We start from the raw sequence: 15,935 nt of genomic DNA, 5'->3' as shown, positions 1-15,935 counted from the left end.
CATTCTATCCTTCCCATGGATGGGCACACCGGTCCTGGTGGTACTCATACTCCACCAGACTGGTGATGGGGAAGGGGAGTTTGGAGGTTCCTGGGACCACAATGATCCAACCCCGTAGGATCCGAGCGACTGATCCACCGACGCTATGGAGCCGCATCAGATAGATTTTGTCGTCGGTTGGGTGATGTCCTCCTCGAAGCGGTAGAGTGCAATGCAGATGGACATTGCCTCCTCCAACTCCCATGGGACGACACCTCGATCAATGGATCCAAAGTCAGATCTGCTGCTCGCTATGCCGGAGAAGGCTAGAGAGCACTGGACGGAAGCTGGGGTGGCAGAGCAGAGTGGAGTGGAATGAAGTCGAGTGGCTAGGCTTTGGGCCGGGGAGGGGATGAGAACGAATATACGTGTGGGCGGGTGGGCCAGCATGGGTCGGGTCCCACCTGGCGGACGCGCCCAAGCACCTCATATCCACCCTAGATTTGGGCTGGATATGAGGGGTACCGGCTAGCTCGGGCGTTTTAGGCCCGTTCGAGGCATCCGTCTAGGCTGCATTTTCGTTGTCGGGCTCTCTGCTGAGGCATTTGAGGCGGGTTTGAGGCGCCCAACCAGATGCTCTTATAGGATGGGCTTTAAGCCCAATCTTTTCACTCGATTTTGGACGATCTTGGCCTAAAAAATAAAATGCTCAAAAAATTCGATTTGATTGTCCAAAATCATCAGAGAATCGCTAGAATTGCTAGTGCAATCGAAAGTCGTCTAGGAACCATGGTTGTGACGATTCTGGGCGCTCCAAGAAAACAAAACGTTTCATTCTAAAATAATGTTTCAATCTAAGGTAGTACCTCTATTGAAGACGCGGATTACGAAAGAACTGCCACTGGTGGCCTGTCGTGCTCGTGGCTGGAAAATTAGTCACACGAATCATCCCTCTCCTTCCGTCGATCCTCCCACCTCCCCACTCACGCGGTTACAGGGCCGCCGCCGCTGCGCCGCCCTATAGCCGGCCCCGACAGTTCCTCTGCCCCACCCGCTTGCCTGAAGCCGCTCCTCTGCGCTGCCTGCTCGCCTCAAGGCCCGCAATCGCTCCTTTACCACACCCGCCAGCCTGAAGCCGCTCTTCTACCCTGCCCGCGGACATTTTTAAAAATAATCTGAATGCATTTTTGTTGATAGCGTGTGAAAATTTGATCATAGAGTGAATGAGTTGCATTACCCGTGCTAGGTTGGCTCGCGTACATTTATTTGTGTATTGCATGACAGGCTGCTGTGTCATTACGTGTTGAAAAGAGCATGACTCCGAGAGGAAGGCACTTTGAGGAAACAAATTTGTCACCAGATTTTGCTAACAAAAATTGTGATGCAAAAGTAGTTTGGAAAATGCATCTGGGCAATTAATGCATGTAGAATTTAGGTCAACGATACATCACATTAATGTAGCATGGACCCATTGAGGGAAAAACTAAATCAGGACACTTTATTTTGACATGTCTTCTTGTCTCCTTGTGGATGTTGGTCTTGCATTGCCTGGAACATATTTTGGAATAATCAGCAGGAGAGATGATGGATAATTTTTTTGTAGATGCATAAATACCAAGCATGATATATTTTTCAAGTTACTGAAAACATCATGCAAATGTCGAATCAATTTAACAGATGAACATGCAGAGCTGCTAAACGATCGTGTCTACAAAGAAGGTATGACCGTATGAGCGTTACCTTCCTAAGTGGTATCCTCTAACTAGGCAGCAGAGTTAATTCTAGATATATTATACTATGTTATAATATATTGCAAGCACTCTCTGTCTCTGTTGCATGTGGTGATGTCAGCAGCATATCATAGTTAGATCACTAGCAACACTCACAAGATGTCAGCATCATATCATAGTTAGATCGTCCATTAACCAAATCAACACCACTCGTCTACCTGATTAAAGTCGGCTGATATTAGCTAATAAACAAAAACACACGATTATATGCAAAAAGTTCCACGTCGGTGGCCACTATACAAAATTGTAGAAGCATCCAGAGATACTACACATAAGAGTATTCTCAGTGTCAACCAGAACACATTCACATCATACATAATTGAAGAACCAACCAGCCCTTTTCCTTTGTTTCAGTCAACCCATTTTGTATTACTCTAAAAAAAAGAAAATTTTGTATGACCCAAGAATGAATTCTAACTATATCACTATGCAAAGTATACAATAAAATCCAAAGCTGGATCATCCTAGCAGATTATTAGAAAAATAGCAATACTAAAGGAGAACACCAATATAAGATCAATCAGTTTGTGATGGCACACCTTCAACCTCTATGGTTGCTTATTTTCTAGTTTTTTTTCAGACAAGTATGTACAATCACAGTAAAAACCAGTAAAAGAATAGTGAATGAAAGCCTGCATCCATTAGCTAGATGCGAAGACTGACTTCCTGGTTGTCCTAAATGGACAACATTCTTTTTATAAATGTTCAAAAATTAATTAAATTCATGCAGTAGGAATGTAAAATCATAAATAATGCACCATCCAAATTAAGTAACCAACATGAAAAGATATATTGCCTTCGAGACAAAAATATATACCCATAGATATATATATAAGATAAATTACCTCACTTGTTCAACCAAGATAACATATTTGTATATCTCATGTGTTCACCTTTCCAGATTGACCAAGTTCCGTCCAACTCCCCTGCCTACAAGAAAAAGTAGCACATAAAAAAAGTCGAAATAAAAAGATAAGTTGAATCAATGAGATGGCTTATGGGCCAATCACTATACATTTAGCTAACTAGAGAAGGGGAAAATAGCTTTTGTTAGGATGATAGTAAAATGAATCTACATATATGGCTAGGTGCCAAAAGGAATGGGTGACTGTTTAAATATTTTTTGGTAAATGCATCTATGAAATATTTTTTGGAGTCTAACTAGTACAGATGAACTTGTACTAGTTATGACCAATGGGATAAAAGAAAATATGCACATTTTGGGGACCTCAGTGATTAGGTGGTACCATTCGAATTTGATGAACTAGTGCTATTTTTCTACACAAATAAAGTAAATGCTGTTATAAATTGATGATCAGTATCAAGATTGATAAATGTTATCTTTAAGACTCCAAGTGTGCCAATTGGTTAACCATTTCACGTGCACATGTCATTACTGTATTCTCTTAGTGCATTATAGTTTAGCCATTTTCCAATTGTTAGAAAACTTCAGATGGAAATATCATTATAAGCACATGATTATAGGTAGCAGTTAGCAACGGCCATACACTAAAGCAACAGTTATATTCTTGTCTTAGCTTTAAGGTAGCCGATTAACAAAGAAATTACATTACCGACAATGATATAACGTACAATTTGTTAAATTATATTCAACAGTCCAGAAGGAAATATGCAGGGAAACCTCAGTGATTAAATAAACTAGTGCTTTTTTTGACAACAACTAAAGTACATGTTATAAACTTATAATTAGTACTAAGATCACTGAAGATAGACATTATATTTCAAATAAATTTGTTGAATGGGAAAACATAACTAGATTTAATCTTCCAAATGTTCCAAACGGTTAACTATTTTACGCAGTAGAGGGCTTCACTACATTTCCAATTGTTAGAAACCTTCGGATGGAAAGCTCTTCTGCAAGCACATTATTGTGGTTGCCAATTAGAAAGGGTCATGCACAAAAGCAATAGTTAAGGGCCTGTTCGGCAACTGCCCAGCTCCTGGCTTCTCTGAATCAGCGGGCGAAGCTGGGCCGAACGGGTCAGCTCCCAGAAGCTAGCTTCCCAGATCTAAGGCGGGTTGTAGTGTAGAAATGAGGAGCTGGTGCTTTGGCGATCCCAGAAAACGAGGAGCTGGAGTTAAAGTTATTTAGAGAAAGATGCCACCGCGAAGTGAAGCAAAACGGTTCATATAAGGAAAGAATAGAACGGAGCAGGTAACTTCGCTCTCTACCAGGCTAGGATCGAGTTTATTGGGCCAAGCCGCTACCAGCCCAGGACTAGCGATCTGGAATCTGGGAATTCTACGTCGAACGGTTTTTCTCATCCACGATTTTCGTCCAGAAGCTGGAAGTGAGATCGAGAAGCTGGATTTGAGGATTTATGGAAGCTGGGCAGTTCCCGAACCACTAGTGGGGACGGGGCCTTTAGCCCCGGCCCGTAAGGGGCTTTAGTCCCGGTTCACCAACAGGGACTAAAGGGGCGGGACTAAAGGCCTAACCTTTTCGTCCCGGCCCTCTTACACGCCGGGACTAAAGGTGCTCCACGTGGGCGCCTCGTAGCGCCCCAGGGGCAGATCCTTTAGTCCCGGTTCGTTACACGGACCGGGACTAAAGATTTTCAGATTTTGCTGGTTTTGGGGTTTTTTTGAATGAAATTATTTTTGGGTTTTAGGGTTTTAGGGTGTAGGTGTTCGGGAGATTAACGTGATGTCTCGTTTGGTGTTTGGGAATTAGTTTTCATATAATTTAAATAGAAATAATTATGCATATATATATAGGATTAACTTATCTTACAAGCGATCATATATATACAATTATATGGAGATCTGAATTATTGGGACTAGAGCCCGTCTATTCGATTACATGGACGAACATCAGTAATGGCCCTTAGCTACACTAAATCGTCCTTTGTCTTCTATAGCTTCCGTCCTCAAAAATCCCGCAAGCTCCTCTGCAACAGCAATCGCGCGTTGCTGTGGTAGGACCTTCGTCCTCATGGCCGTGTGCTATATAAGAAGAGGAGATGAATATGAATGTCAATCATGATAACAAAGAATGACGGGTAAAAATAGAGGTGTGAATGTTCATTGCTTACGTCGAATCTGTGATCCTTGAACTCAGAGGTAAATGTGCGAATGGTCTCGCAAACATAGTATCCGCATAGATGCGTTCCCCGTGGCTGCTGGTCGCACTTTACGAGAATAGAATATATATAATCAAAATAATAATCTAGCATCATAAATGTATTGAAATTAATAGAAGTATATCATACTACTACTTACCTGAACCGCTCTAAAGGTCAGCTTCTCAGGAAAGTTACCGGTAGTCACGCACTTGAACCGCTTCCAAACCCTGCCCGACAAGGATAATGATTTGCTAAGTTTTTCATTAATTGATATATCAGAAAATCATCGAAAGAGACCGATAGAGCGCAAGAATGATTAAAATTACCCTTGGAGCATGTCCTGCAGGCTTTGGAACTGTTCCAAGGGTCTCGATAATGGGTCGAAGGCATCAACACTTCCCTTATCAATTTGAATGTCCAACAGAATCCAATGAAAGCTGCACATGTATATATATATATATATATATATATGTGTGTGTGTGTGTGTGTGTGTGTGTGTGTGTGTGTGTGTGTGTGTGTCAGTAACTTATCAATTACACTTATAAGTGAATGGACACAACAGAGTAAAGACCCTCACCTGAAGTTGTATGGAAACAGTATGTGGTCAAAGAAATTTTGATCTGTTAGAAACCTTAGAAGGTTTTCCTCCGTCTCCTTGGGTTTGTCAGTTAGCGTCGCTATATGTATTTTATCTGGGTCAATAAACCCAATATTTAGGATGCTCTTACTTTTACACTCCAGAATCTTCATTCTGCATAATAGAGTACAAGTTATATATAAACAATGAATTGAAATAACTAAAAAAGTTATATGTAGACAACGAATTAAAAAACTTACAGACAATAGCAACTCATAAGCGATTTGTCGAGGGCGTCGCCATTGTACATCTGGAAGAGTTCATCAAAGTCGATATGGATTTCTTTGGAGCGGCCGTAGTACTCCCGTGGGACACTCAGCACGATCATCGTTCTCCCATTCTTTGATTCACTTAAGTACCATTTATGCAAGTAACGCATATTTGTTGGGAGATCATCTTTGCTGACCAAAGGCTGTCCCATGACAAACTGTGGCTTAGGGGCTACCACAGCCTTGGGTATCCTGTCGTCTTGGGAAGCCAGCAAATCTTCAACCGAGATACCACATTCATCCGCCAACTCCTTTGCTCTTTCAAAAGCTTGCCCCAGCACCGGAGGGGGAACATTCTCGGTTAACACCTTGAGGGGTGGGATCAACTGTTTGGCCTGTTGTCCAAGCTGAGGAACGTCTGATTTTTTCTTGCTTGTAGTTGAACTTGATTTGCTCCCACTTGCACTTGCACATGAGCTGCTGTTTTTCACTTCCTTCTGCAATGTGCGTGTATAGTCATCAGGCTTATAGTGTAAGTCGTACTGTGATGGAGTGGTTATGAAGTCTTTTGCAAATGCTATTTGCTTCTCGGTGTATTCCGTGCGGGGCTCGGGTTCCTTCTTTTTCATCTGCGCATCATGATGTTCCTTTGCTATCCTGGCATTTTTCTCGGGGGTACGATCATAAGGTCTGATAGGAAGATTAGCATGAGGTACCTTTGGGAGGGGCGACAGTTTGCGCTTTGGGGAGCTCCGTCGCTTAGAAATCATCGACGGAGCGTTCTTGCTGGCACGCTTCCGCTTAGTATCATGTGCGGGCGGCGGCGGAGACGGACGACCCAAGTCCGGCGGCGGTGATCGAGATGGACTCGTGTTGTGCTGGCCGACGTCATGTGGAGGGCTTGGAGGTAATGGAGGTGTAGGTGACCTGCGACGACTCGGAGGCGGTGTTGTCCTTGGGGCCGAGCCTGGAAGCTTGATGTAGTTCTTGTCCCATAGGATGACTCCACCCAGTACTTCTCCGAGTGTCCTCTCATCTTCGGGTCCAGCTATGTCGAGCTCCATATCATTAAACCCCGTCATGATTTCATCCACCCCGACTTTAGCAAAGCCAGCTGGAATCTCACGGCCATGCCAGCATGCATCAGGGCCAGAAGGTAAAGCTTGTCCGACGGCCACCTTCATGGATATGTTCTTGAATTTCTGATGGAGTTCACATGATGTTGACTCCTTGATTCCATCCACGGGGTAGCCGGGACCGCCCTCTATCATTCTTCGTTCATCGTCGGGCGGGGCCTCAGATTCAGCCACGCTGCTTTTCTGCTTAGATGGGGTGCTGGTAATATCAAGTGCAGGATCTTCGTGGCGCGGTACTCCTCTAAGCTCATCAATCTGCTTCTGTTGCTCGTTAATCCTGGCAAGCAACTGGTTGAACTTGTCATTCTCCTCATCCTGCTGCCTCTTCTTTGCTCTCTCTCGGCTTCTGTAAGTGTCTTGGTCTCTGGCAAACCCAAGCCACCACGGGTAAGAAGGACCGAAGCCTCGCATTCGTCCTCCATGTTCGTCATTGCCGAGGACCAGTGTGAGCAAATCTTTATCTCTATATGCAGTGAACTTTCTTTGTCGCTCCTTAATTTCTTTCACTATCCTTTTCCAATTCTCCCTGGGTATCCTAAGATCGTCATTGCAGATGAGGTCCCCTGTTGTTTCGTCGTACGACCCACCATGCGCAAGGAACCAATTTCTTGCTCTCAATTCCCTCTCATCACGGAGTGGTTCAGGTACGATGCCTTTATCTATCAGATCTTGCTCTTTCTTATCCCACTTTGGGATGGCAGTCTCATAGCCCCCTGGCCCCAGCTTGTGGTGATATTTCTTCTTGTCGGCATTTATCTTGTTCTTTTCTGATAATGCCTGGGCATCTTCTGACTCCTTGTACTCTTGAAATGCCTTCCAGTGATTCGCCTGCTTGGCTAGATACCCCTCGAATACTGGGACTTTCTGTGTCTTCAGATAGTTTTTCCATAGCTTCCTCATCTAGCTACGGAACAATTCGGCCATCTTCTTCAGAGTCCACTGCTTGACTTTGGCCCTCAGTTTGTCTGCGGCGTCTTCATTCTCATATTCTGGCAGGTTGAAACGTGACATGAGATCATTCCAAAGATTATCTTTGTACCTTTCGGTGACATAGTCACTATCGGCTGCCCCTTTGCGCTTGTTCCACTCCCGAACGCTGATCGGGACGTGATCCCTAACGAGAACTCCGCATTGCTTCTTGAATGTGTCAGCAGCATTCTTAGGAAGCTTGGGTTCGCCCGTAGGAAATATCACCTCAAATGTGTAATGCGTCCGTGCATCCAACTTTCTAGTCGGGCCTCGTTTCGTAGTTTTGCTCGATGTGCAGGCCTAAGAGGGAGAAACATTCGTCAAATGAATGTATATGTATACAATATAGAGCTATCTCCAATATTTTTCACATATTACAAGTGATTGTCGAACTTCATATGTATACCTCGCCGGACTTCTCCTCTTCACCGGCTTCTCCATTAGTGGATCTATCACCTTCTCCGTCATTGGACCTATCTCCTGCCCCATCGGCTTCATCTTCGTGTCGCTCGACCTCCATTCCAACGTCCTGGTTTAGATATGATGACGGAGATTCAGCTGGTTCAACGTCGGGGCCGTCTTTGATTATATCTTCGAGAAGTTCTTCCTCTTCGAGGTTCCTGATATGTGGATCCATAGTTCTGCAAAAAACGGATTCTCTTAACCTTTGTACCAAAAAAGAATTATTCTATCAGGAACTCCGTTCCAAAACAACTTAAGTCCCGGGTCGTGGCTCCACCCGGGACTCCTAGATTTCTGCATAGTATTCAAAGTAGGAGTACTTTTCCAGTTTGAGCATTCAATAAGCAAAACCAAATCGTAAAATAAAGTAGTATTCAAATTAGCATGCATTCAATTATAAGCTAATACATCATCACTTTTGTCCATACATCGTCGAATATTATCACTAATACTCCTCGAATACTATCATACATATAGCATCACTAATACATCTAGAACCGTAGCGCCCGACGGGTATCGGCGCGGGTGGTGGACACCCAAAGAGAAGGAACCATCACAGGATCATAGCTCCAGTGAGATCCCCGAAGAACCTGCCAGGTAAGCTCGAACCTGCCCTCCAACACAACCATGTAGCGACGGACGTGCTCATCCTCCTCGCTGACACGGTGACGTACCACCTCCGCGGTGTCCACAAGCCTCGGCACCTTCACTGGCCCACGCGACCGCCACCAAACAAGGATCGGGTCAACGACGGGCTGGCTCCTCACCAACCTACGCCCCCCGGAAGGTAGCACCTCCCAATACCAGCCGGGCGGAGCCCAGTCCCGGACAGGGCCCCTCTGATCAAGCAGGTGTCCTCCGCAGAGTCGACGACGAGGATGCGGGATAGGCATCGTAAAATGAACTAAAAAAATAAACTAGTTCTATTAATTTTCTTGCTAAATATAAACTATTAACACTTAAGCATATACTATAGAAAAATTAAACTATTAACACTTAAGCATATACAATAGCAAAATTAAGCAATAATCTAAGAAACACTATTAACACTTAAGCATATACACTATACAATAGCAAAATTCCTCCTCTTCTTATTTTCATTTTTCTTCTCCTCCTCTTCTTTTCTTGTCTTCTCCTCCTCTTCTTTTCTTCTTTTCTTATACACTATACACTATATACACTATAGCAAAATTCCTCCTCTCCTTATACACTATACACTATATACACTATACACTTAAGCATATACACTATACAATAGGAATTAAATGACAAAAAAAATCTTTTTCTTTTTCTTCTTTTCTTCTCTTTTTTCTTCTTTTCTTCTCCTTTTTCTTCCTTTCTTCTCCTTTTTCTTCTTCTCTTCTCCTTTTTCTTCTTTTCTTCTATACTGGCCGGAGTGTTGGGGAGGAGGGGGCGGGGGGCTTACCGGCCGGAGGTGTCGACGGTGCGCGGCGAGGAGGACGGCGCGGAGGACGGCGCGACGGCGAGGAGGACGACGAGGCGGCAAGGAGGACGGCAGGCGGCGGCGAGCAGGACGGCGGGCAGCCTGACGGCGTCGGTTAGTTCGTCGCTGTGCCGCGCCGGGCAGGAGAACGAGAGGAAGAAGAAGAGAAATGGACGAATTGGGTTGAAAATTTTCGAAGTCCCGCTTATATAGGTGGATCTATAGTCCCGGTGCGTGGCTCGAGCCGGGACTAAAGACCCCCTTTAGTCCCGGGTGGAGCCACGACCCGGGACTAAAGGCCTCTTTTCGGGCAGACCAAGAGGCGGGAAGCAGGGGGTCTTTAGTCCCGGTGCGTGGCTCCAGCCGGGACTAAAGGGTGTCTTTATTCCCGGGGCGTGGCTCCACCCGGGACTAAAGCCCCTCCTCGGCTGCACGATAAATTTAGTCCCACCTCGCCCAGCGAGGGGGACTAACACTTGTTTATAAGCCCCATCGCAGCTTGTCCATCGAGCTCCTCTCTAAAGCAGGCTTACATGCCTAATCTTACTGAAAATTGAAACTATGTTCAAAATTGTGGAGAAAATTCAATCTGAATTCAAAGTGAATTCAGGTTGAATTTTGTCCATGATTTCTCATATAAATTCTTTTTTTTCCAATTTTCAAAATTAATTATTTTGACTATCCAAACTATTAACTTATTTTGTTATTTTCCATTAAAAACTATGTTTATTAAAAATTCTTTTTGCATATTTGAGAATTTGACAAAACTATGATAATGAAAAGTGTTTCAAATTGAATAAATAATGCAAAACTATTTTCTATTTTCATAATTAATAATTTTGACTATCCAAACTATTATCTATTTTGTTATTTTCAATTAAAAACTATGTTTATTAAAAATTCTTTTTGCATATTTGAGAATTTGACAAAACTATGATAATGAAAAGTGTTTCAAATTGAACAAATAATGCAAAACTATTTTCTATTTTCATAATTAATAATTTTGACTATCCAAACTATTATCTATTTTGTTATTTTCAATTAAAAACTATGTTTATTAAAAATTCTTTTTGCATATTTGAGAATTTGACAAAACTATGATAATGAAAAGTGTTTCAAATTGAATAAATAATGCAAAACTATTTTCTATTTTCATAATTAATAATTTTGACTATCCAAACTATTATCTATTTTGTTATTTTCAATTAAAAACTATGTTTATTAAAAATTCTTTTTGCATATTTGAGAATTTGACAAAACTATGATAATGAAAAGTGTTTCAAATTGAATAAATAATGCAAAACTATTTTTTATTTTCATAATGAATAATTTTGACTGTCCAAACTATTATCTATTTTGTTATTTTCAATTAAAAACTATGTTTATTAAAAATTCTTTTTGCATATTTAAGAATTTGACAAAACTATGATAATGAAAAGTGTTTCAAATTGAATAAATAATGCAAAACTATTTTTTATTTTCATAATCAATAATTTTGACAATCCAAACTATTATCTATCGAAGTAGCAGGGTTTCGAACGAGAACTCATCTCTTACAAAGGGATTTCATTTTTTTGAACTTATTTGAACTCCATACTTTTTGTGTGTTCAAAATGCACCATTCAAAGGCACACCACAAAATTTCAACAATTTCTGACTTCACTTGGTATATTTTGTGCATTTACTTATTTTTTTTGAGCTAGTTGACCCTGAAATTGAAAAGCACTACAAATGAACTCTGAAAATGTTGAAAGTTGGCATGCTATCATCATTTCATCCACATATCATGTGTTAAAAAGTTGAGAGGGCTACGACAAAAACTGGATGCAGTTCGTGTACAAAACTGACAATCTCTCTCGAAGTAGCAGGGTTTCGAACGAGAACTCATCTCTTACAAAGAGATTTCATTTTTTTGAACTTATTTGAACTCCATACTTTTTGTGTGTTCAAAATGCACCATTCAAAGGCACATCACAAAATTTCAACAATTTCTGACTTCATTTGGTATTCTTCGTGCATTTACTTATTTTTTTGAGCTAGTTGACCCTGAAATTGAAAAGCACTACAAATGAACTCTGAAAATGTTGAAAGTTGGCATGCTATCATCATTTCACCCACATAGCATGTGTTAAAAAGTTGAGAGGGCTACGACAAAAACTGGATGCAGTTCGTGTACAAAACTGACAATCTCTCTCGAAGTAGCAGGGTTTCGAACGAGAACTCATCTCTTACAAAGGGATTTCATTTTTTGAACTTATTTGAACTCCATACTTTTTGTGTGTTCAAAATGCACCATTCAAAGGCACATCACAAAATGGACAATCTCTCTCGAAGTAGAAGCGACCCCCACAATAAGAGACGACATTCTTCTTCTCTCATATATGGTGGACACTAGCTCACCTGATTTTTCAACCGTTGATGATGGTCGCTACTCCTACTTCCCCTAGTGCATAACCAATATCTAGCACAAGGAGAAGAAGGAGAAGCGACCCCCACAACAAAAGTGGTTCCGCTGCACGCCACGTGGGACTAATGGTCTTTCATTTTTAAATGATTGTTTTAATCAAAAACAGATCTGTTACAAAAGGGATTTCACTTTTTGAACTTATTTGAACTGAAGACTTTTTGTATATATATGTGGTCGAAATGCATGATACCATGAAGTTAGAAAGGGCTAAACCATTCAAAAGTAGCAAATGAAGTTAGAAAGGGCTAAACCATTTAAATTTGGAAACTATAATGGCACAAACAGAAACTAGACATATATAAATTGGTCCAAGAAGTACATGATACTAGTCCAAACAGTACATAATAATAGCTACCATAGATATATGTACAAGTGTTCGACGTTAAGAACACTACTCGTCTGAATCATCTAAATCAGAATGTCCATGTTCCTCGAGGTGACGCTGGCCATAGTTGACGACTCGAATCTTGCGGTACAACTCGTATGAAATGTATGCATCTTTTGCTGCATACTCAATGTTGATATCATCAAGTGGGCCCTTCTCCCAAAGTCTGTGCTGAGACTTTGGGAAACTGGTCTTCATATCACCATATGACTCGTCGATCAAGGCAACTGCCATATGAGCCATCGAAGTCCTGTCATGTCGAAGCCTGAATATCGTTTGGAGATCAACGAGGCAACCAGCTGGTATCTCAATACCGAAGCTGTGCCTCATCTTCAGCTTGTCGTTCCTTATGTCAACGGAAGCAAAAGTGATGCCGCTGCGAAGGAACTCCATGAGTTCTGGACAATGCTTGTCACTCCTGCAACAGAAACAAATTAGAATGGAACAAATGTTACATACTGCTGCAATAAGGAAACATGTTTCACTACAACTAAAGAGAAACTTATCTTTAGGATTCAAATAGAACATATGCAATGGAACCTAGAGAGATCACTATAGCTATCCAATGGAACCTAGAGAGATCACTAGCTATATGCAATTTTCATGACTATGACATATCATATTGCTATCCAATGGAACCTAGAGAGATCACTAGCTATATTCAATTTTCATAACCTTGGATCAAAGAACACCGCATAAAATTGTACCACTACAACTATGATTTCAATGGAACATATTGAACCAATCAGAATTTTCAGATTATGGAACACTATTCCAATCAGATTGTGTTTCCTTCAACTAATCAAAATTGTTTCACTACAACTATTTGAAGCGAACCAACTATGATTCCAATGGAACATATTAAACACTAGTTGATTCTAATACGATTTTTCAGATTATGGAACACTATTCCAATGAGACTGTGCTCCCCTTCAACTAATCAAAATTGTTTCACTACAACTATTTGAAGCGAACCAACTATGATTCCAATGGAATATATTAAACACTAGTTGATTCTAATATGATTTTTCAGATTATGGAACACTATTCCAATGAGATTGTGCTCCCCTTCAACTAATCAAAATTGTTTCACTACAACTATTTGAAGGGAACCAACTATGATTCCAATGGAACATATTAAACACTAGTTGATTCTAATACGATTTTTCAGATTATGGAACACTATTCCAATTAGATTGTGCTCCCCTTCAACTAATCAAAATTCTTTCACTACAACTATTTGAAGGGAACCAACTATGATTGAAACAAATAAACTTACAATGTCATTACCTTGGATCAAAGAAAGCCTCAAAACTTACCTCGCCCATTGGAAGATCAAGACATGGCGTGCGAAGCATAGTTGGATGACGGCAACACCGCGTTGATCAGCCGTGTACTCCAGATCAAGCCCCAAGAACTTCTCATCATCTGCTGCGTGGTCAAACCATTTTTCCTTCAACTGTTGAAGAAAAAACGGCACCTCGTTGCTCAGGTTCGTGTACACGACATCGAGCATCGTCGTGCCATGTGCGAGCACCTTACGAAAGCTAGTTGGCATGGTGGAAGAAGAGAAGGGAAGAAGAGAGGAGAAGAACAGAGAGGGCGACGCGAGAGAGAAGAAGAACAGAGAAATGGCGACTGTACGCTTCGGTTCGTGCTTTTCATCGCCCGAAACGACGTGGGATGCAAACCGTTTGGGCCTTTAGTCCCGGGTTGAGCCACCAACCGGGACTAAAGAGGTATACCAAACGGTTGCCACCACTACGACAGGCCACGTGTTAGGCCTTTAGTCCCGGGTTGAGCCACCGACCGGGACTAAAGAGGTATACCAACGGTCGCCACCACTACGGCAGGCACATGTTAGTCCTTTAGTCCCGGGTTGAGCCACCAACCGAGACTAAAGGGGGATACGAACGGTTGCCACCGCCACTGCCCGCCGCGTAGCCCTTTAGTCCCGGTTTGGGACATGAACCGGGACTAGAGGCTCCTTACGGGCCGGGGCTAAAGCCTCGAGGGAGGCATTGAGAATTGGGGCGACGTGGCCGGGCCTTTAGTCCCGGCCCAGAGGCAGGCCGGGACTAAAGGGTCCAGGCCAAAGGCCCGTTTTCCAATAGTGAACATGCCCTAAGTTCTATTTCTAGCTTTAATTTACCTTGTTAATATAAAAAATTACACCACCATAATTCACTGGACCAACAAGGAAACAAAAACAACAAAACATATTATTATATATCTAGTCGATTCTCAATCACAACAACAATATTACAGCGATCACATACCAAAATCAATCTGCAAAAAAAAAAAAGAATTATTTTCCCATACGATGTGAATGTATATGAGGCATTACCTGCAGTATAGAAATTCTTGTATGGATGAAAATTGTCATAACATATTCCAGCTCCTTTGTAAACACGCTTGATCTTCATGGAATCAAGTTGGAGCATGAAGACGCCACCGACCGTAGACAGAACAATCACATTTGTGTCTTCATCATAGCCCAGTGTGATTATCGTTTTCAAGTGAGTAAACATTCTATTTGGAAAGTGCTCCTCCAACTGGATGTTTTTCTACAGAGACACCCATGTGACAACACCATTACAGTTTGATTTCCTCTCCCATAATTGGATGGTAAGATCTGACAAATATGCGAGGCCAAGTCTGTTATCATGTGTGCGTAAGGGCTGAACTAATCCATAGGAGTCGGTGTTAATATGGCTGTCTACAGGCTTCTCGATCATATCAAGGAGCTGAGTTTGAAGATCAAACACAATGACTTTACCACCAGAAAGCATCCAGAAAAGTGTATTCCCAACAAGGATGCCAGGCCTTATGCATACCATGAAATCTGTAGACTCCATGGAGACAATGTCTCCCCATAAACCAGATGCGGATTCATAGAGGCAAGCGAATGCTTTTGTGAATCCAATGACCCAGATCAAGACCAATTTGAGCGGGCCCGAGAAGCAATTGCCGTGCGCGTGCCCTTGTTGGGCATCGGCGCATATCACCTCGGCCTGCCAGTACACCCAGTGGATATCCGGGTCGAACATGAGCCCGCGTGGACTAGCCACACGGTGCTGTAAGCCGGTGATGGGATCCCACACCATGACCTCACGAAGCCACATGTTGAGTAGGATGGCGAGGCCGTGGCGGCAGCCTAGGAAGTTCCAGTGTTCATCGTTGTTGTTGGGCACGGAGAAGCGGGCGGCAGGGATGCAGTCCGGCGAATCGAGGACAGGAGTGAAGTGGTGCTCCGTGCTCACGGAATACCCTCTGAAGAAGCCGAGCAGTGGAGGTTTTTGGTGGTGCTTGTGGAAGCGTTTGCCAAAATCAGGGTCGGAGACGACGCTGAGCCAGCGCCGGCACACGAG

The 15,935-nt window shown here is 42.4% G+C and overlaps 1 long non-coding RNA gene across 1 annotated transcript; it reads right to left on the bottom strand.

Moving 5' to 3' along the window:
* Positions 1-1,415: 1,415 nt before the first annotated feature.
* LOC123403727 lies at positions 1,416-15,622 on the bottom strand. The gene is made up of 3 exons (XR_006611541.1): positions 14,912-15,622; positions 2,615-2,699; positions 1,416-1,527 (listed from the first exon to the last, which is right to left on the bottom strand). It is a non-coding gene; the product is annotated as an uncharacterized LOC123403727 (long non-coding RNA).
* Between the last annotated feature and the right edge of the window lie 313 nt (positions 15,623-15,935).

This window comes from Hordeum vulgare, chromosome 6H (assembly GCF_904849725.1).
Source record: "Hordeum vulgare subsp. vulgare chromosome 6H, MorexV3_pseudomolecules_assembly, whole genome shotgun sequence".
Taxonomy (NCBI): Eukaryota; Viridiplantae; Streptophyta; class Magnoliopsida; order Poales; family Poaceae; genus Hordeum; species Hordeum vulgare.
The sequence above is the reverse complement of the archived record's forward strand: the minus strand, read 5'-3'. Positions and strand labels throughout refer to the sequence as shown.